The sequence below is a fragment of the Hemicordylus capensis genome, chromosome 2, assembly GCF_027244095.1.
Source record: "Hemicordylus capensis ecotype Gifberg chromosome 2, rHemCap1.1.pri, whole genome shotgun sequence".
Lineage (NCBI taxonomy): Eukaryota > Metazoa > Chordata > Lepidosauria > Squamata > Cordylidae > Hemicordylus > Hemicordylus capensis.
Window position 1 is genome coordinate 256,410,500 of NC_069658.1, and position 23,120 is coordinate 256,433,619.

General features: G+C 44.5%; 1 long non-coding RNA gene across 2 annotated transcripts in view; it reads left to right on the forward strand.

Annotated features, from left to right (window-relative positions):
• Positions 1-18,742: 18,742 nt before the first annotated feature.
• Positions 18,743-23,120, forward strand: part of LOC128343026 (uncharacterized) — a 37,447-nt gene continuing 33,069 nt past the window's right edge. Inside the window, exons 1-2 of one of the 2 annotated variants that reach the window (XR_008315318.1) lie at positions 18,743-19,049; positions 20,490-20,648. This is a non-coding gene — a long non-coding RNA (uncharacterized LOC128343026). The other variant, XR_008315317.1, reaches the window with a different exon arrangement.

Sequence of the window (23,120 nt, forward strand, 5' to 3'; positions counted from 1 at the left end):
GTGTATCTGAACAAGGTTGGGCTTATGATGAGGGCAACAGAGATCCAGATGTTTTCTGTGTCTCCAGGGAGGGATTAGTCACAAGGGGGATAAATCCACAAGGCAGAGGAGAAGGGTGATGTTAACCCTTCCTCCCCTGTACTCTGAGGCCAGACCCCAGGGCCCTAACTGGATGAGACCATGCTCCCCACCCAAGGCATCCACAATGACAATATTCCATTTCCTATCTTGGATTTGAGGGGGCCAACACCAAGGTTCACTTTTTAAATGTGATCAAACCCATTATTCACACAAAGCATGTACATGTATCCCAAATCTGTTGTAAACCACCCAGAGATGTAACTTTTGGGTGGTATAAAAATGTTTTAATAAATAAATAAATAAATAAACAAACAAACAAATAAAAAAAAAATATACCTACACCATGTGCATTGTCTGAACAGAGTTACTCTATTGGAAAATAAATCTTTTCGAGGAGTATTTCTTCTGAGGGATTGGTCCTCGGTTCTCGCCCACCCCACTTGCAGATCATTCCAGACCAGTAAGAAGACCAGTCCTTCCTTCTGTCTCTGTATCTCTCTCTCACACACACACTCCCTCCCTCGCATAAAGACAACACAGGTCTCTCTTCCAGTCCAGCACATTTTGTTGCTGAATCCAACCCACTCATATAAACACATTAAAGATCTCATTTCCCTCCCTGCCCCTTGGTTTGCTGAAATCACTTTCCCCGCTTTCCCTCTCCTTGTGCTTGCAAAACCTGGCTCTCAGATCACTCCAAACCAATGAGCAGCCAAGTAAAACTGATTTTAAAAGATGCCTGGCATGGAGGTGGGTGGGATTTGGAGCACAAACAGGAAGCAAGTGCTGTAGAGTCATTGAACTGTTGGAAAGTGCAAAGTAAGAGAATGATACCAGGCCCTGCTCCCGCCTGCCTTGTTTGTAGTGAATTTGCTTCAGGCAGGGGAGGCTGGTGGGGGAAGAGCTGAGTCAGCAGCAGCTGAGGAAGGTGAAGCAGACTTTCTCTTCTCCCCTGCAACTTTCTCCAGCACAGTCAGCAACCTTTTTATGCAGAGGGAGGGAAAGATTCCTACTGCCAAGGTACACACGGAGACCCAGCAAAGGGGAGGTGAAAGAAATGGGAGAAGAAATGCAGCAGTGGCAGTGCTGCTGGCAGTCAGGAATTTGCTGCCTCAACACCCAGCTCAGTGTGGACTTGGAGAGACCGAGCATAGATCATGTGCACAAGGGGTGTGGCAGTGACAATGAGGTGTGTACAAGTGCGCTGCTGGCTCTGGGGCTGCAGATAATCCCTTCTGCTGGGTCCTGGAGGCAGCAATGTCAGAGGTGGGGTGTTGCTGATTGGGGCCGCATATTTAGCGAGAGAGTGGTCGCATGAGGGCTTTGGTCCAGAAGTCCCTTCAGAACAGTGCTTCTTGGAATCTAGTCTGAAATGCATCATTGAACAGTAAACTCTCCAAACCTAATGTGGTTTGGAGTTAGCAGAGTTCATCACAACTTCAGCTTAGCGATAGGAAAAAGGAAAGATCATGTCGTCAAGTCGGTGTTGACTCCTGGCAACCACAGAGTCATGTGGTTTTCACGGTAGAATACAGGAGGGGTTACCATGGCCTCATCCCGTGCAGTATGAGATGATGCCTTTCAGCACCTTCCTATATCACTGCTGCACGACATAGGTTAGGTGTTTCCCAATGTCTGGGGAACGTACCAGCGGGGATTCAAACTAACAACCTCTTGCTCCTGTTGGAAGTGAAGGACTATGTGCTGTCTCTTGTCTCAATGACATAGGAGGACAGACTAGTGAGTCAGAGGGCTAGAGGGTCAAGACATTGGTCATCTCTTCTCTACTGCTCTGACACTATCCCTTTGATATGTAGAATCTGAGGGATTTCCTTCCTTCCTGCCAGCCACTACCTTTCTTTCTTCCCTTCCTTCTACCTTGCAACATGCAAGCATCTCTCCCCTGCACCATGTGTGCAGAGATGCAAAATCCATCTGCATCCAGCTAGATAGCTAGATTAGAGACTCTATCTCCTCACTTTCCTATCTAGAATGGAGTTCTATAATAAATACTCCTTATATTGATTTGAAACTATGAACTGGCTCCAAGTTACTTTACTCCCAGCATACACACATGCCTAACTAAATTCCGGTGTGTTGTGCCTCTGTGCACTCTGCTGTAATGAAAAAGTGTTTCTCTCTTACCAGAGAGAATTCCCAACAACTACCTAGGCAAGTCATTTCCCTGCTGCACCATTAGGTGCCTGAACAACAGGACCCTCAAAATGTATGATGCGATGCATCTTGTTTGTCATGTTGTATTCCAGCACAATGTACTTGAGCTCTAGATGATAGCTTGCCTGGCAGTATGACCAGTCTGCTTTTATCTAAATATCTGCAAATGGAGTATCTACTAGTAATTGCAATAGGCTTTCAAAAGATATGGTGGATGCACCCACATCATGCTGCAGATCTTTGTTGACCAATTCTAATGATTAACAGGGGAAGTCCCAGGAACAGCAGTGCAGAAAACACCCCCGGAACTTCCGGTCCCCTCATGCACCCTCAGCCCAAGCAGTTTATGGCTTAATAGGTAATCACCAGCAATTTATATTGCTGAAATGTATGGGCAGCCAATGTAATGCTTTTGAAATAGCAGTAAACTGCAGAACATGGCTGCTGCATTTTGTATCAATTGTAGTTTCTGGAATACATATAAAGGCAGCCCCACATAGAGTGCATTGCAGTAGAGAAGTCTGGAGGCTACCAGCAAATGCACCACTGTTGTTAGGTTATTCGCCTCCAAAAAGGTCCGTAGGTGGTGGTAACGATCAGGCAGTAACAGCCTTTCCTTTCCTGTAAAGATTGAACTGGAAGTGAACCCTTTCCTGACTGACAGGAAGTGACCTCTGGGGATCAGCCACTCAGCACACAGTGACCAGGAACTAGAAGGTCTGGTGGCAGGAAGTGAAGGGGGTCTTTGTTCTCAGAAGGGGCCCAGAGGGAGATGAGTGAAGATGGGGAGTGGGCTTTGTGAGCACTAGCCATGAAGTCTGGCTGCCCCATGGCCAACAGCCTGGTGCAAACATGCCTCAATGTGGATTGCTCAGGAACTCACACTACCAAGTTTGATCTTCATGTGTAGGCTGCATGTGAAAGGTTTTCTGTATTTTTCCATTTGGTCAAGAGAATGAGAGTCTCCCTGGACAATCACCCAGATCCAGGGAGGGGCAAAGCTCTGTGATTAGGGTGTGGTGGCAATGTCTTTTCTACCAGTTTAAGTTTAAAGGAACAGCCTTTGTTGAGTAAATGTGGTGGGAATGAATCAGCATTTTTCTTTCCTCCATGTGGGCTTGCTCTGAGACAAAGGCTGGGCTTAAATCCACTATTTGCAAGAGTGGTGATTCAGCTGAAGCCAATAAAAATTACCTCTGGCTACTGCCTCAGCCTGAGAAACCAGATAGAGGCCTTTGTCAAGAAGCACACTGCCATACTAACCCCTCAAATGGCCTCTGCGCATGCACAGAAATCAAGCTTGCAGTGGAGTGTGGGACAGCCAGGGGCGTATCTAAGGTAGGGCAGGCAGGGCACATGCCCTGAGCGCCACTTGAAGGGGGGCACCATTTTGTTTTAAAAAAAATTTTTTTAAGGCTGCTGAAAACAAAATGGCCGCTGCGCATGCTCAGATGGCCCCTGTGAGGCCCTAGGCCATGCCAAGCCTTGCAGAGGTCATTTGAGCATGCACGGTGGCCATTTTGTTTTCAGCAGCCATTTTTTTTAAAAAAATATTATTTTTAAAAATGGCCACCGCACATGCTCAAATGGTCCCTACGAGGCCCTAGAGGCCAGCGGGGGAGGGCAGACTCCCCATGGCCTTTAGGAAGCCCACTGAAGGGGCTACAGGTAATTTTTTAAAAATAATAATAATACAAGACTGTACACATATTCAGATATGTACACTATGTACAGAGAATCAGGGCTAGTGAATAATGAGCTGAAGTTTATGAGCTAGGATTGTATTCATTTGCTCTTACTTTGCTTCTTATGATAAGTGAGTTAAATGTGATGTCTTAATAATATGGTTATTAATGGTGAGTTTGTCTTTGAATCAGTGTGAAATCCATCGTATTATGGCCCACTGGGAGTTTCTTGCTCTCTTTCTCTCATTTTAACTGTCTTTCTGAAATACTAGAATATATTCCAAGCAGTGACACAGTTTACTCTGCATATCCTTTAATTATTTTCAGAGTATCTGGGAAAAGTCAAATTCTCCATTTATTTTTAAAACTTACCGTATGTAATGGTGATGCTACAATACATAGTAGAGAATTAGACAGGCACTTCTGTTTAGTTTTCCAAGTACACCTCCACATAGTATTTGGGTATTTAATGAGCCCCAGCATACTGAAATTTGTAGTTCTCCAGCATTTTTTGGTCTGGCTACATCCACTGCTAAATAGTTTTTGAAATATTAAAAGATTAACAATTTTGACTTGTATTTTTCAGCTGATATTATGGTGAAGTTATCTGAAAGATGGGTGTCAGATGTTTGGACAGGGGGCGCAATTTCAGTGTTTGCCCTAGGTGCTATTTTCCCTAGCTACGCCTCTGGGGACAGCCTCCCACAGTTAAGTGAAATACTCCCACCCATACCACGGAGCAATGGAGAGGAGGCAAGCCAGTGGCCGTAAAAGTGAGCCAAGAAGCTATCCAGACATGGCTTCACGCCATGGGGTATTTGAAAATGTTTAATTTGTGGGATTAAATGGACCGTAAACATAGGGTCAGCTCCTTTCCACAATCCCTGCAGATCTTTTTCCTGTGTGCGTTCCCACAGCTTGCTCCAGGTTTTTTCTTCATCCAATCACATCCCAGAGGAAGAGGTGAGAGACCTTTATGTTAAGTTTGACAGATAGATACGGAAGACTGGTGAGACAAGTTGCCAAGCATTAACCCAAACCTGCCGAATCTGACCCAAAGCTTTGCTGATTTTTATAATGAACTTGCCTTTGTGAGTGCCTTCATCACCTCATGTTCCCACCCCCACCCCAGACCATTTAAGAGGCCATGGAAGTTTAAAGTAGAAATCATTGCTTTCTCTCTATGATGAAGAAAAATGTGTCATGAAGAAAAATGCAGGCTCATGGAATCAGCTCAGACACAAAGGGCTTAGGTTACATCGAACCTGTAGTCTCCATTGTTAAGGCATTCTCTAACAACATCTGCGTATGTAAAGCCTATGTTCCTATGGTGATCAGTACGAGTTTTGAAAAAAGCCGAATTACTGGCAATGGCCCCTCCACACATCGCAGGATAAGTGGTGGAGCATACCAGAAAGCTCAATGTGTGTACTGGTCCCTGATAGCTCGTAGGGACTTTGGGGTAAATCCAGCTGATATGCGGACTCGCACCCTCCATTCTGGAGGAGATGTGAACTAAGAACCATATGTGTAAAAGCCCCAGGTGGCTTTGAAGGTGTGGGGGAAAGAGGGTCTTCAAACCCATGAGCTCAGTTACAGTTCCACCCCTGGTTGCCACCGAGGTAGATGCTTCACCCTGTGCTTAGGGCACTCAGAAACTTGCTCCTTGCCTCACAGGGCTCTCCTCCTGCTGGCTTCCCAATATCTCCAGGAAGACCAAGTCAGGCCTCAAAAGCCTCTTCTAATCCTTACCACCTCCACCTCCCACCACCTCAGATGTGGAATTCCTCCAAATTATGCCTCCCATGTGTACCTGCCTTCAATTTCTTCCTTCCTTCCTTCCCCGAGCTTCACCTGGCCCTGGGCCTTCCTTTTTCATGGCTGGGGATCCTGGCAAAGTCATAGAAGCCCCTCTCATGTGGGCTTCCAAGGGGTCCTGCCGAGAGCTCCTTTCTGTGACTAGACGCTTTTGTTTTGCCATCCATACATCTGTGGTTGCCTGCATGCTTGGGACACCACACAATGCTCGAAAACATTATGTACAATTCCAAGTTTCTCTCTTTATATGGAACAGAGTGGGAGTCCTCTACTGCAGCACCCAATTCTTTTGGACTCTTGGCTTTCCTCAGCATTTGCATGTGTACAGTGTTTAGCAATAAAACAAGATATTTGAAGGAAATGCTCCAAGACATACATGGGTTCCTCATGAAACTATGAAGCTGTGGCAGCTGCCGTAATACAAACATATTAAATCAAAAACAAACTGTGCTTTTGGATGCTTGTTTATCATTCCATCTTCATTTATTTCAGCAGCCTGACATCCACTCAAGACATAAGAAGCTGGGCTAAATCTACCAAAGGCTTCATCCAGGACGTTAGGCCTTCAGGTTACTAACAGGCTGGGCTGACTTGCCATTAGCAGATTTTAGGTTTTAGATGTTATAATACTGTTTAGCTTTTATAAGAGGATTACATTTATCTGTTGTGCAGCAGGAAAACTTCCATATGTCGCCAGCATATCTTAGATTCGTGTTACATTTCTCAAAATCTTCTCTTCGAAATCCGACTATGTCTGTAGAAGGTAAAGAAAATAGCATCATCAAGCCATCCTTTTAACTGGAAGATGTGAACTGGCGAGCGGATGAGAGAGACAGAACTTAAATCAGGAGTAAATGATGCCTCAGAATTTAAATCAGGCATCAAAGTTGACCAAAAAAGTATGATTAGAGGTTAATTTGTGCCAGGTCTCAGCACTGGACAATGTTTTTTTTTTTTTTTAAATATTTCATTAAACAATTCTGGAATAAAAATGCCTTCAATTTAAGAAAAAAAGTTAAGGTTGACTCATCAACTGGACTCCAACAAAAACTAGAAATAGTAATTTAAGATCCCTGCGTCACCTTCTGCATCATATAAACAATGAACATAACATAAAAAACACATATAAACATTTTTTTAAAATCCAGCCACTCGTTGCCCGAATGGGTGGCACAGTTTGTTTGCCTAAGCTCTCTGCATCAGAAACATGAGGCTGGGGTGTGCGCCCATTGGCTCTATGCTGGGAGAGGGCGGGGCTTCCGGCCTACAGATAGTGTCGGCTTTCTCCTCCTCCCTCAGTCCATTCTCAGCAGACAGGTGAGTTATGCCCCAGGGACAGGGGTGGTCCATCCTCCAGAGTTCTGCACTGGGGTGATCTAGTGTTTAAATCTGGGCATGCTGAGCTACACTGTGTGAGCTACACACTCTTTTGCCTCAGGCCATCAAGATTTTTTTTGGAGGACCTACAGAAGGGATTAGCTGCTGTGTTGTGTGGTTTGTGGTGCAGGGTGTTAAGCAGTGCAGGGTGTTAAGCTAGGCTAACCCCCACTGTGGCAGATACAGTGCCACCAAGGGCAGAGACCTGACCTTAGGTTGGCTAAGATGGACAACTTCTGCTTTAGATCAAGGCAGCTGCCTGGAGCCAAGGTGCATCACCCATGGGTATTAGGTAAGGCTGCCACTGAGGTGGCATGCCTTTAGCTTCCACACTGTGTGGGTGGAGATCCAATCCCAGTTTCTGTTTCTAGTTGTGTTTGAGTTAATTCAATAAAATTGTAGCCCTTTTCACCACAGACAGTAATCTCATGTCTTCTTGCAGTGTGGCTGCAATACCTTAACAGGTTGCTTTACCATGTTCACTGAAGGTCCAAAATGCTTGGAATAAGTAGGGTGTTAAGGGCCATGCACTTAACAGGTGTGTAATTCAGGCAACATGGATATGGTATGGTATCCTTTGATTTGATTCATTTCAGCTTCACCACTACCTTGAAGTGGCATAGCTGCAACTGTACTAAGTTGAAGAATTGCTCCATACCCCAATAAAGATAGGACATGCATGAGTAGGATAAACTATGGCCACACTTGATTAACATAATTAACAGAGACCTGCCACATCAGAGCAAGAAATTGTAACACAAAACTAGAGTGTGGGCAACTACTCCCCCAAAGGAGAGGTTGGCATCCTTGCAAGGACTGCTCATCCACAGCTGGGTGAAGTTACCAGGCTTGGGGGATGCCAGCCACTGTTAGGCAGCAATAGTCTCCTCCCAGCCACACAGTGCCCTGACTTGAGGGGAAGCTATCCAACTTGGTGGCCCCCAAGCCACAAAACTCTGGGTGGAAGAGCCAAGCAGTCCCCAAAGCAGGCCCATTCCCCAGACACCCAGTGGCCACAAAACTCTGAGAGGCTGTTCCATACAACACCCTTTCACCTTAAAGGAGCCTCCAGTTGAACACCATGCATGACTACATATCCTCAGCCCACACTCTCCTGTCAGTTTTGACAACCAACCCTGCACGACCTACATGCCCAGTAATAAGCACTTCATTGAGGAATAGGGGATTCGCACCACTGGCCAATCTGATGGAAATAAAAAACTGTTGTGATTTTTAACTAATCAGCAATGCAACAGCAACGTTTAGCATTTGAAATTAGATACATTTGTGAATCTTGACACATAGATTATGCATGCAGTCCTCTCATAATTTTGGAAAGCAGAATTCTTGGGTAATTACTGTATTAATTCTTGGTGATCATAAAGGGTTATAAAAATTCTTGGTGATTATGAAAATCCTTGGTGAATTATGAAAATGAACAGGTTTCAAAATAATACCATTATTTCTATATCCTGGCGAAGAGCCTGATACACAAAAGCCATTGTCAGAACCTTCGACTGGAGTATGACCATAATAGCAAGTCAGCGTATTAGCTGAAAGAGAAAGAGAAAACATCAACAGAGCATACAAACTGAGAGTTTGAGCAGCACTGGCTTAAGAAGAGCCACAGTGTTTTCTAGGCTAAGATCACCCATCACCATCCCTATCCATATATTGGCAGCAAAGAAGCCTTCTTGAAGGGGAAACCAGAGACTTTCCCAATCCACAGATAGATAGATAGATTGATTGATTGATTGATTGATTGATTGATTGATTGAATTACCATATTGCCTGATATTAAAATTTCTACATGGTGTACAAATTAAAACATAATATAAAATATAAAACATTCACAATTTTCAAAACAGATAAAAATGGATTTGGCGCCTGTGTACATTCAGGACCATCTCTCCTGTCCAATTTCAACATGCCCGGTGAGGTCGTCTCAGGTGGGCCTTCTCAGAGTTCCGGGCCCAGGGAAGGTACGTGTGGACTGGGTTCATGGGAGGGTCTTCTCTGTTGCAGCCCCCTCCTTATGGAACACTCTGCCTTCTGAGATTCGTGATTCCCCCTCTCTTCTGTCCTTTAAGAAGCTCCTGAAAACCAGGCTTTGCCAGGCTTTTAGTTTTTATCATGTGAGTGTGTGTGTGTGTGGGGGGGGGTCTTTTTCTCCCCCCCTTCTTTTTCCCCCTCCCCTTTCCCTACTTCTTCTCTTGTCTTCGGTGTTTTAATTTATGTAAACCACCTCGAGTCTAAGGAAGCCAAATGGTCAATAAATTTGCTAAATGAATTTTAAAAATCACAATAAATAAAAACACATTAAAATTTAGATTTCAGTTAAAAGTCTGGGAAAACAAGTATGTCTTCAGGGTCCTCCTAAATACAAACAGAGAAGGAGATCCTCTTATTTCAGCAGGGAGCACATTCCAAACCCTGTGGCAGCCACAGAGAAGGCCCGGTCCCAAGTTGCCACCAAACGAGTTGGCAGCAACCATAACCGGACCTCTCCAGAAGATTGTAATAGGTGGCAGGGTTCACGACAGAGAAGTTGCTCTCAAGTACCTTGGACCAAAGCCATTAAGGGCTTGATAGGTAATAACCAGCACTTTGTTTTTCGTTCAGAAACATATTGGCAGTCAGTGCAATTCTTTCAAAACCGGTGTAATATGGTCCGTTCGGGTGAACCCAGAGACCAATCTGGCTGATGCATTCTGTACCAATTGTAATTTATGAACTACTTACAATGGCAGTCCCAAGTAGAGTGTATTACAGTAGTCAAGCCTAGCATATGTACCACCATTTTAAGGTCATTTGACTCCAGAAATGGGCATATCTGCCATATCAGCCAAAACTGATAAAAAGCACTCCTGGACACAGCCTCAACCCGAGAAACCAAGGAAATGTGGGATCCAGGAGCACTCCCATACTGCAAACCTGATCTTTTAGGGGGAGTGTCACCCCATCTAGAACTGGCAGATTTAAGCCATCTCTCAGATCCTGACCCCCTACAGACAGTACCTCCGTCTTGTTTGGATTCAACTTCAACCTGTTATCCCGCATCCAGCCCAACATCGCCTCGAGGCAGGCACTTAGGGGGGGTCGTGCCATTTCCTGATGAAATGGTACAGAGAAATAGATCTGGGTGTTATTAGAATATTGTTAGCATCCCAGACCAAAGTTCCTGATGATCTCTTCCAAAGGTTTCATGTAGATGTTAAAAAACATTGGAGACAGTACGGAGCCTTCTGGAACCCCACACTTTAGCTCTTGCTTTTCAGAGCCACAGTCTCGAAGTGACACCATCTGGAATCTGCCAGAGAGGTAGGAATGGGACCACTGTAAAATAATGCCACCCAATCCCACCTACTTCAAGCAACCCAGCAGGTTACCATGGACAATGGTATCAAATAGGGATGTGCAAAACAATTCAGGTATAAAACAATTTGTATCCGAATCTGGCCAATCTGGGTGATTTGTAGACAGATCACCCCTGTCCTCAATTGCCAAGTTTAGGGTACAAAACAAATCACCCCATATTCGGACCCGAAATTTCAGATATTCAGAACTCCATTTTTTGGCCAAAGTGGGTTGGGTGGTAGTGCCCAATGGGTGGAAGCTATCACCCAAATTTCAAAGAAATTGGGCAAAGGGGTGATTTTTAAAGAAGTTCTGAAGTTGGTGCATCATTAAGCTTTCCCCCATAGGGAATAATGGGGACTTCAGCAACCTTATAGCTGCATGTGGGGGGCACCAGGGTGCCCCAAAGTAGGTTGAGGTGGGTGGTAGTGCCCAATGGGTGCAAGGAAGTTACCACCCAGATGTCACAGAAATTGAGCAAAGAGGTGATTTTTAAATGATTTTTAAAGTTTATGCATCTTTAATCTTTTCCCCATAGAGAATAAAGGAGATTACAGCAGCCTCAGTTATAAGTGTGTGTGTGTGTGTGTGTGTGTGTGTGTGTGTGTGTGTGTGTGTGTGTGGTGGCACCTGGGTGGCCCAGAGTGGGTTTTAGTGGGTGGTAGTGCCCAATGGATGCAAGGAAGCATCACCCAAGTTTCAAAGAAATTGGGCAAATGGGTGATTTTAAAGAATTATTGAACATAAGGACATAAGAACATAAGAACAGCCCTGGTGGATCAGGCCCAAGGCCCATCTAGTCCAGCATCCTGTTTCGCACAGTGGCCCACCAGATGCCGCCAGAAGCCACAGGCAGGAGTTGAGGGCATGCCCTCCCTCCTGCTGTTACTCCCCTGCAACTGGTACTCAGAGGCATCCTGGCTTTGAGGCTGGAGAAGGCCCACAGCCCTCCAACTAGTAGCCATTGATAGACCTCTCCTTCATGAAGTTATCAAAACCCTTCTTAAAGCCATCCAGGTTGTTGGCTGTCACCACATCTTGTGGCAGAGAATTCCACAAGTGGATTATGTGTTGTGTGAAAAAGTACTTCTGTTTGTTGGTCCTAGATTTCCCAGGAATCAATTTCATGGGATGACCCCTGGTTCTAGTGTTATGTGAGAGGGAGAAGAATTTCTCTCTATCCACTTTCTCCACACCATGAATGATTTTATAGACCTCTATCATGTCTCCCTGCAGTTGTCTTTTTTCTAAACTAAAAAACCCCAGGTGTTTTAGTCTTGTCTCTCATAAGAAGAGTGCTCTAGGCCCCTGATCATCTTGGCCGCCCTCTTCTGCACCTTTTCCAGTTCTACAATGTCCTTTTTAAGATGTGGTGACCATAATTGTACACAGTACTCCAAGTGTGGTCGCACTATAGTTTTGTATAAGGGCATTATAATATTAGCTGTTTTATTTTCAATACCCTTCCTAATGATCCCTAGCATGGAATTGGCCTTTTCACAGCTGCCGTACATTGAGTCGACACTTTCAACGAGCTGTCCACCATGAACCCAAGATCCCTCTCCTGGTCAGTCACCGACCACTCAGATCCCATCAGTGTATACTTGAAGTTGGGGTTTTTCATCCCAATGTGCATCACTTTACACTTGCCAACATTGAAGCGCATATGCCTCTTTGTCACCCACTCCCCAAATTTGGAGAGATCCCTTTGGAGCTCCTCACAATCCATTTTGGATTTCACTACCCGAAAGAGTTTGGTATCATCTGCAAATTTGGCCACCTTGCTGCTTACCCCTGTTTCTAGATCATGTATCAAGTTATCGAAGAGAGTGCCTTCTTCTACATGATCCCCATCACATATTAAGGTCATCTGAGAGGAACATCTCCAGTTGCCACCATTTTGTCTGGTGGCGACACAGAGGCAGGCCTTCTCTGTAGCTGCTCCTGGGCTATGGAATGCACTACTGGCAGAAATTCTTAATTTGAGATCATTTCTGTCCTTCAAGAGAGCCCTTAAAACCTACCTATTTGGCCTGGCCTTCTAGAGTTTTAAATGATTGTTTTAAACTGTTTTAAACTGTTGCCCTGATTTTCAGGGCTTTAATGGTGTCTTAATAGTTAATTTCCTTTAATTGTTTTTATCATGTTGTGAACCACCCTGAGCCATTTTGGAAGGGCAGTATATAAATCTAATAAATGAATGAATGAATGAATGAATGAATGAATAAAATAAAATAAAAAGCACCGGTCCCAGTACAGATCCCTGGGGGACCCCACTTCTTACTTCCCTCCATTGTGAAAACTCTCCATTTATACCTACCCTCTGTTTCCTGTCTTTTAACCAGTTAGCAATCCACACATGTACTTGTCCCCTTATGCCATGACAGCTAAGTTTCCTCAGGAGTCTTTGATGAGGAAATTTGTCAAAAGCTTTTTGGAAGTCCAAGTATACTATGTCAACTGGATCTCCCTTATCCACACACTTTTTGACACTCTCAAAGAAGTCCAAAAGGTTGGTGAGGCAAGATTTACCTTTGTGGAAGCCATGCTGGCTCATTCCCAGCAGGGCCTGTTCTTCTAGGTGCTTTACAATTTTATCCTTGAGGATGCTTTCCATCAATTTGCATGGAATGGACATTAGGCTAATCGGCCTGTAATTTCCGGAATCGCCCCTGTATCCCTTTTTGAATATCGGTGTTACATTTGCTACTCTCCAGTCCTCTGGTACAGAGCCTGATTTCAGGGATAAGTTATATATTTTAGCAAGGAGGTTGACAATTTCACATTTGAGTTCTTGGAGGACTCTTGGATGGATGCCATCCGGCCCTGGTGATTTGTTAGTTTTCAGTTTTTCCAGACAGTTTAGAACATCTCTTGTCACTTCTATTTGACTCAGTTCTTTAGCCTCCATCCCTAAAAAGCCTGGTTCAGGAACAGGTATATGCTCAGTACCTTCTGCTGTGAAGATGGACAAAAAAACCCGTTGAGCTTCTCTGCAACCGCCATATCCTCCTTAATAATCCCCTTCACTCCCTCATTGTGTAATGGTCTATCCGCCTCCATGACAGGTTTCCTGCTTCTGATGTATTTAAAGAAGTTTTTGTTATTCCCCTTGATACTTTTGGCTAAATGTTCCTCAAGCTCTCTTTTTGCCTCCCTTATTGTCACCTTGCATTTCTTTTGCCAGAGTTTGTGTTCCTTTCTGTTCTCTTCATTTGGACAGGCCTTCCAATTTCAGAAGGAAGTCTTCTTCTCTTTTATGGCTTCCTTGTCGGTACCCGTTAGCTATGCTGGCATCCTCCTGGACTTAGTGGTATCTTTCCTCCTTTTGGGTATACAATTTAACTGGGCTTCTTGTATTGTGGTTTTGAGTAAATTCCATACGCTCTGGAGCAAAGTGACTCTCCTGATTTTTCCTTTCAGCTTTCTTTCCCCCATACTCCTCATTTTGGAGAAGTTTCCTCTTCTTAAATTCCAAATGTCTGTGTTAGACTTCCTAACTTGGCATGTCTTGGGGGCAGATTTGGGTCATAAAAGGGGTTTGGGGGGCAGAAGAGTGGGTAAGGTGGTAGTGCCCCAATGGGTGCCTGCTACCACCCGGATTTCAAATAAATTGGTGAAAGGGGTGATTTTAAAAAGAATTTCTGAATTTTGTGCTTCTTTAAGCTTCCCCCCCAAAGAATAATGGGGATTTCAGCAGCCCCCTAACTTAAGTTGGCGGAGGGCACCAGGGTGGCCCAGAGAGAGTGGTGGTGTAGTGCATATAGGGTGCCAACCACCCACAAGCCCATAGGGCACGGGGTTTTATTGTTTCTGAGGTGTTCTGAGAGTAGATTCTCCGATAGGAAATGAGAGTGGATTCAATGACAAATTGAATCCACTGTCATTGGATTCAGGGTGGGGTGGGGGTCAGATTCGGACCCCAAACAAATCGGGGGTGTTTTCATTTGAGTACAAATTGAAATGAAAAAATTGATTTGTGCATATCCTTAGTATTGAAAGCCACTGAGAGATCCAAAAGAATCAGCAGGGTCACACTCCCTCTGTCGACTGCCAATTGGAGATCATCCATCAGGCCATCCAAGGCAGTCTCCTCCCCATAGCACACCCAAAAGGATCTAAATAATCTGTGTGATCCAAAACTGCCTGGATCTTAGAAGCAATCACTCGCTCAATCACCTTGCCCAACCAAGGCAGATTAGACACAGGTCTGTAATTAGCTAACTCTGAGGGATCCAATGCAGGCTTCTTTCAAATAAGAACTAATGATAGCCTCCCTAAGACATGGAGGCATTCTGCCCTGTCTCAGAGAAGCATTTATGATATTTACCAGACCCTCTCTGATAATATGACTACCAAATGAAATAAGCCATGTTGGCAAAGGGTCAAAAGAGCAAGGTGATGGGGTGTACCATCCAAAGTGGTTTCTCCACATCCTTAGAAGTAACAAATTGAAAGTGATCCAATTCAATCCAACAAGAGGGGTTTCTGGGCACCTCTTTGATAGACTCTACATTAACTGTGGAGTCTAGTTCAGCACAAATACAGGAGATTTTATCTGCATAAAAATTGTTAAAAACATCATAGCGAGTGACAGATGGTTCCAAGTTCAAATTCAAGGGGAAGGGGGCATGAACTAGCCCCCTCACAAACCTAGACAACTCAGCTGGACATGAATTTGCAGAAACAATGAGGGCAGAGAAGAACTGCTTCTTTGCCATCTGCACTGCCAAGTCAAGGAGGAGGAGCAGATCCCTTGAGGCTTGACAGATCAGGGATGCTGCTTAACTCCTATGCTGGCAACATCCTCTCCGTATGGCTGTGCAGCATCGGAGGGGTGGCATTGATAGTCAAAACCTGGCCTTAGGTCGGCGAAGAAGGGCGCCTCTGCTTTAGACCGGAGGAGTAGCCTGGAGCCAAGGTGCTATCGCCACAGTCATTTAGGTGACGTCGGCCATGGCTGTGGCCAGCCAGCTAGCTACCACACCGTAGGGGGATGAACCAATCCCAGCAAAATACAATGAGCTCTGTGTTGCAATCTGTCGGATTCGCACTTAATCTTCCTCTACTTGCACTCTAGTCATCTACCTTGCCACTACAACTCCCGCAGTTCATCCAAATACCACAGGGCTGACTTTAAAGCAGGCCGGAGAGGATGCTTAGGAGTGATTGTGTCTACCGCTGTAGTGAATTCAGTTTTCCATATTTGCACCAGAGCATTGACCAAATCACCAGCAGAGCCAACTTTAAACCCTTCCAAGGCTTTAGGGAATCCTATTGGATCCAATAACCTGCTTGGGTGGACCAACCTAATAGGTCCTTCACCCCTGCAGAGGTGGGTTGTGGCTGCAAGTCCTACCTCAACCAGATGGTGATCCGTCCATGACAGTGGGGAGCTAATGGGAGTCCCCACCCATGGGACACCACCCTGATCAGAGCAAAAGACCAAGTTGAGATATTTCTAGAGATATTTCTAGTGGGTGGTATAGAAATATGATAAAAATAAAATAAAAATATACTAGACTCTACAAAGTCTTTACAGCTTATATGGCGTGGAAGTTAAGATGGAAACCTTAACTAGATATTTCCATTCTTTTTAGAGCATGGGTGAAAATGTAAAGCATCTTAATTCTCATCTTCAACTGAAGGTTTTTGGATTACTGAATTATATATTTTGGCAGTCACTACATTTGAGATGCATCATGCATCAGTCCAGAGACCACTTGGGACAGGCCCATAGTCGTCATGGCCACTATGAACTCCTGAGCTGCCCCTGACAACCCGTTCTTATGATCAAGAACAAGAAGTTAAGCAAGGTAATCTTCATCATAGCTGCTTTAAATTACGTTTTGCAGAGTTCTGTGACAAAATCTAATTGGTCAGCTGAATTAACAGTGACCTCAAAACTAGCAAACAGATCTGGCAATCTCTACCATTTTCATTATAGATCTACATAACTTATAAACTAGCATACTCCATACAGCCATTCAGCCATGTGTTCCAATGAGCAATGTCCTTCCTACCAAATAAATAAATAAAAATTCCCACAACACAAAATAAGAAGGGCTCGATCTCTTCTTGATGATATTCCCACTGACTGAACAATGAGGCTTTCAAAGAGATGATTATACTAGCATAGTGATTCCAGTTTTGCTAAGATGAGGAGTTGTTTCAACACAAGGCAAACTAAGTAGTCACCTATGGCACCAAGCGGGCAGGTGGCAGAAATGGCCTGGGTCATGTGAGACCCTGGTCCAGCCTGTGCCCTTCGCCCACATGTGCAGGGTGCATTGAGGGTGCATGAATGCCTTGCTAGTGGTCCAGTGGGTGCTCCCCATCGCCTGCACCCACCACCTCTCCCTCTATCCTCACTCCTGCCACTTCAATTGTGAGTTACAATGATCTTACTCATAATGCCATTATCATCTGAACTGAAAGAGGTGTGTGATGGTGGCGGCAAGGGTGAATAGGAGGGCGGGCAGTTGATCCAGTGGGTGGGTGTCCCCTGTTGCCCGCCTGCCTGTCTACCTGGCTGCAAAGGTGTTCACTGCCTACACGTGCCACTTTCAAAGCAAGCTATAATGATGTCATTATAGTTCGCCATGAAAGCCACAAGTGGAGGCAGTGGTGGCAAGGAAGGCTGGTGGGCATGCAGGCAGTGAGGAACTTCTGGCTGCCGTACCTGCTTTGCCTGCCATGCTCACCACCTCTGCCCGTCACTTTTGTACTGATCCATAGTTATCTCCAGATTACAAAAGGCGTAAAATGCTTTGGCATGGCAGGATCATATTAAAAAGGACCCCATGAATCTCAAACTCCTTCAACGGGAAAATACAGCTACTTTTTTTGCCACACAGATGCAGTGTTGTAGGACTATAACACAAAGATAAAACCTGAAAGAAGGCATCAGAAATGTGAATGGCATCTTGCTGTCAGCATAGGAACTGCGGTGTCACAACAGAGGAAATACGGAAGCACACTTAGCAGATCCGTAGTCACACTGTTGCAGGGTTTCATCTGGAAAGTGCCTGGGTGACTTTGGGCCATTTGCTCTCTCTTAGCGTAGCATGAGCTAAGGATTAAATAGACTAGCTTGACATAAGGATAAAAGGGCCTAGCGTGAAACAGGATAAAATAGAATGGAGAAAAACATAAAACATCCCAAGACCCCTGGAGGAAGGATGGGAGAGAAATTAAAAATATATATTCATACTGCTTCAGGGATTTGGCAAGATAGTGCTTTCCCCTTTTCAGTTTTAAATCCCAGCTTCTTCTTTTCATTGAATGAATTCTACATCACATCCTCTGAAATAAGTTGCAAAAGCTTCTGTGATGAGCCATACCCTGCCTGTGATAGGCACATAGGTAGCTGCCATATACTGAGTCAAACCATCCAGCTCAGTTCCGTCTACACAGACTGGCAGCAGCTTCTCCCAGGTTGTGAGCAGGAGTCTCTCTCAGCCCTATCTGGAGATGCCAGGAAGTGAACCTGGGACCTTCTGCATGTAAGCAGGCAGGTGCTCCTCCCAGAGTGGCCCCATCCCTTAAGAAGAATTTCTTACAGTGCTAACATATAGTCTCCCATTCAAATGCAACCTGGGCAGACCCTGCTAAACAAAGGGGACAATTCACACTTGCTACCACAAGACCTGCTCTCCTCTGGGACACTGCTAGTGAGTGGGGGAGGTCTCTTCCCAAATCTAGAGAGGTTAAGAACTTTGTAACTTAGTGGACCAGTTTTACTGAGAATGATGTTCTTCTCTCTTCTTCCCTGTATCAAGATTCCTCTGCCACCACTAAGCTCTTCTTGCTTTGGTTTGTGTCCTGACAACCTCTTAGAAGTATGGTTGAGGGCTGCATGGGGAGAAGGTATAATACACTGGACACTGAATTAACTTAGAATAAAACAAAGTCAAGTTTAATAATGGACAAGAAGTTGAAAGGTTTCTCCCTGTGCTTAAGCAGGGCTTTACATGCATAATGGTTTCTATAACAACAAAATCATGGCTTGACTACAATGTATATAAGCTATCATGTCAGGTTCTATGACAACACAAACTTCACCCACTGGCAGATGCTCTGCACATTGTGCATGGACAGAGATATGCCGTGTGACTGAGGTAGTCATAGCTGGATTATCCAGCTCCTATAAACACCGATCCTGTCCTACCCAGTCCCTCTCTGGAACCCCACCAGTCTATCTCCCCTCAACAGAGCCTATCTCCCTAGAGAAACTCTTTCTAGCCCTGTCCGTCCCTATCTGACTCACTGAGCTCCCAGTTAGACAGTTTAACTGCCACTCTCTGCTCCACTCTAAAGCCCCTCCCTCAGGAATACCAGCTGGGAGGCTTTACAGACGGGGCTGTTACTCCGAATCTCATTCAGAAGAGAGTGTGTGCAGGGGTGTAACTATAACAGGGCAAGGGGGGGAGACAGTTGTCTGGGGACCCACTGACTTGGGGGCCCACCAGAGGCAAGTCACATGACTGACTCCCCCAGCCATGCCCCCGCCACCACCCAGGCTTCCTTCAGTTTTATTCATCCTCCGAAATTGATGTGAGTGTTAAGACCTGGAGCTACCAGAACAGCAGGTCTTTCTCTAGTACCATTAAATGGCTTGCATTAGCCTCATTTAAGATTTCTTTACTTCATGAGCCGAGCTTCGGGAGGGGGTGGGGGCATTTTAAAATCTTGTCTCTGGGGCCACGGCAACCTTGCTACACCCCTGAGAGTGTGCATTCACACTCCTTCCTTACTCGGAAGGAATCCCTTTGAGATCCTTGAACCCAATCCACACACAAAGCTGGCTTTGTCTTGCAAATTCTAGCTTATCTTGCTGTATTTCTGGGTTTTTGAAATGCTGGTTTTAAGCTGCTTTTTCTGAAAGCACTGGAGCAAATAGGGAGAGGCATAGACTTTGAATCATTAGCATGATAAGAGGGATACTCTTTAGAAATGCAGATTTAGCTCTTTAGTAATCTCTCTCCCACCCCCACCCCCAATGGCTAGAAGGAAAACACGGAGGCATGCCATGTGAACTTGCATCAAAACAAAAACCTGAGAGCAGAGGGGAGGGGCTGCTTTCCTCAATGCTGCAAGTGTGATTCGAAGAGGCTTTGCTCAACATTTACCCTGCAGCATGAAGCCATGTGCGAATAACTCCCTGGAGGGCGATTCAAAAGTTGATTTACAGTTCTGTTATGGCTGCCAACCATCACAGCTTCATTGCAGCTAGATGACACCCTGTCAAATATCATCCCAACCAACATCAGAAACTTCATCTCACCCAAAGTGCAGCAAAGTGGAACCAGAAAAATTAGGAGAATCTTCATCTTGGTTAATGTTGTCAATGCAGCTGGAAAAATTAAGGAGATCAAGAGGAAAGTAGAAGCAACCTCAGTATCAGCCTCTTCTCCAAAGACCATTCAAATAACTATTCAAAGCATGTCCCTATGTTCCTATCCCTGTCACCTACTAAGATCACCTGGAGAGGTCCAGTTATGGTTGCCACCTGCTCTTTTGGTGGAAACTTGAGGTGAGACCTTCTCTGTGGCTGCTCCAGGGCTTTGAAATATGCGTCTTGTTGAAGTCATGTGTTTATCTGTGATCTTGTTTTATTAATTTTGTGAATTTCAGCTGTTTTATACTGTTTTAATATTTGTTATTGGTTTTTAATTTGTACACTGTCTAGAGATATTTCTAGTGGGTGGTATAGAACTATGATAAAAATTAAATAAAAATATACCAGACTGTACAAAGTCTTTACAGCTTATATGGCGTGGAAGTTAAGATGGCCACCTTAACTAGATATTTCCATTCTTTTTAGAGCATGGGTGAAAATGTAAAGCATCTTAATTCTCATCTTCAACTGAAGGTTTTTGGATTACTGAATTATATATTTTGGCAGTCACTACATTTGAGATGCATTTCATTTATGAGCTAGTTTGTGTTGCTCCATGAATTAATTTCAAAACATGCTTTTTTCTCCCCCACTAGGAGGGAGAGAGAGAGAGATGTTCTCTTCCACCAGTTCCCAGTGGTACATGTGTCTCTATAGGTAAGGAAATACCAGGAGCTGTGGTGGCTGCTTGTCACTGGAGCAGCAAGGAGGAGAGGGAGCAGGAGAGAAGGAAATACACCCTTATTGTCAAGCAAGTAAGAGATGATTATATACTTTGATGCAAGTATCAAATTATTTGTATATTTACACAGAGCAGTTCACAGCACAAAAAAGTCAACTGCTAAGTGAGCAGAGAGGAAAAGCAATGGAAAACACTGAGTCTGAGACTATTGATCTATCTAGCTCAGTATTGTCTTCACGGACTGGCAGTGGCTTTTCCAAGGTTGCAGGCAGGAATTTCTCTCAGCCCTATCTTGGAGAAACCAGGGAGGAAACCTGAAACCTTCCGCTCTTCCCAGAGTTATGGAAGACCCGCATGAAAAGTTGCCAAGCAGCTGGGTCAAACAACAGAACACTTAACCCGAACCTGCGGAATCTGACCCAAACCTGTGCTGATTTTTATAATGAACTTGCCTTTGTGAGAGACTGCCTTCATCACCTCATGTCCCCCTTCCCCCCTCCGACCATTTAAGAGGCAGTGAGGTTTAAAGTGGAAATCATTGCTTTCTCTGTGTCATGAAGAAAAATGCATGCTCATGGAATCAGCTCAGACTAAAAGGGTTCAGGTTACATCAAAGCTGTAGTCTCCATTCTGCATATGTAAAGCTATGTTCCTTTGATGACCAGGCTTCAATAAGATGAAGCATAGGAAGACCCACATTTTGCAGTTTGTACTTGCATTTAAATCAGGAATTTCTCCCTCCCCCTCCCCCTCCCCCTCCCCTTCTGGACTCCCTCCACAGAATTTCCCCAGTCCTGCCACAACCCTTCCCCCAGCACATGCAATTCCAAAAAATCACTCAGAGCAGACCAGACCCAACACAGCTGTCAAACTCCCCTTCATTGAATTTTGAAAAATGCTCAATTACTGGCAATGGCCTCTCCACACATCACAGAGAAGCTTTGGGGCTCAACAGAATCCTCGGTTAAAAAAAAATGCCGCTGAATATAGAGGATTGTTTTAAAGCCCAACATAATTTGGGCTAAGCCAGAATGCTCGGCCATGATTTCGGGAAAAACAGAGTCCTGTCTGTACTGGTCCCTGATAGCCTGCATTGACTTCAAGGTAAATGCAGATAATATGTGGACTGGCACACTCCATTCTGGAGGAGATTCGAACTAAAAGTCATGTGTTAAAGCCTCTTGGAGCAAGAACAACCATAAAACTTCATAAAGCCACAAAACATACTATGAAAACACTTAAGCAATTTGAAACAGAAACTTCAAACTGACAAAACTTCAAACTTCAGAAATCTCCAGGTAGGGCTGGGAAAGACCCCCATTAGAAACCCATGAGAGCTGCTGCTAATCAGTGTTGACGATATGGAACTAGATGGACCAATGGCTGAACTTACTGAAGGGCAGCTTCCTACGTCTGTATATTCTTGCCACTTTGTGTATCAAGGATCTGTTCTGATCATTATGTGAACCAGTACATCATTTGTGACTAGCCTTAAAGTAAGCAACGAAAAAACCTGTGATATCTAGATTTATCCAACAAGATTAGAGCTTTTGGGAGAGTTTGCAATGTTCTCCATGGTTACATAAAAGACAGTGTGCTTTTTTCTGTCAGAATGTACTTTGCACAAGGCAAGCTGTTTTTAGTAAAAGAACACAAGCATCTGTACAGAACCTCATGACATGGGAATGAAAATGCTCCAGATCACAGATCTTAGTGCTGGTATTATCAATATGATGTTGAAACCTAATTCTATTTCTCCTTAGCAACATCAGGAAATGGTTTTAGCCCCTTAAATGCATGCCTACAGGCAGGAATGGGCTTGATGAGGGATAATAAACTGAATCCGAATCCAAGCAAGATGGAGGTGCTGATTGTTGGGGGTCATGATCTGTAAGGCAGCATAGAACCTCCTGTTCTAGATGACATTACACTGCCCCAGAAAGAACAGGTTCATAGCTTGGGTGTTCTTGGACCAGGGGCCCACCCTGGTGCCTTCGAATGAGGCCAGGAGTGCTTTTTACCAGCTGCAATTGATCTGATAACTCCACCTGTTCTTTGAAGAGAATGACCTGAAAACAGTGTTACATCACCTGGTAAACTCCAGATTGTACTACTGCAATGTGTTCTAAGTAGGGCTTCTTTTGTACATAGTTTGGAAACTTCAATTAGTCCAAAATGTGGATTGGTCTCTGGGGTATCCTACATTATGCGTATTGTTAAACAGGTGCACTGGCTGCCATTATGTTTTGGGGCAAATTACCAAGTGCTGGTTATTACCTTTAAAGCACTGAACAGCTTAGGTCTGGGTTACCTGAGAGAGCACTTTCTCTAGAATGTTCCCACTGCTCATTAAGATCATCTGGAGGGGTCCGTCTTTGGGTGCCAGTGGCAAGCTGGAATCGAGCCTTCTCAGTTGTCACCCCTAGGTTGAGCTGTATGTAATGCCTTAAGACAAAGGCCTTACAGACCGATCTTTTCAGCCTGGCTTTAAATGGTTTTATTTTTAATCTATTTTGAATGTGTGTTTTAAACTAAATTGTTTTAT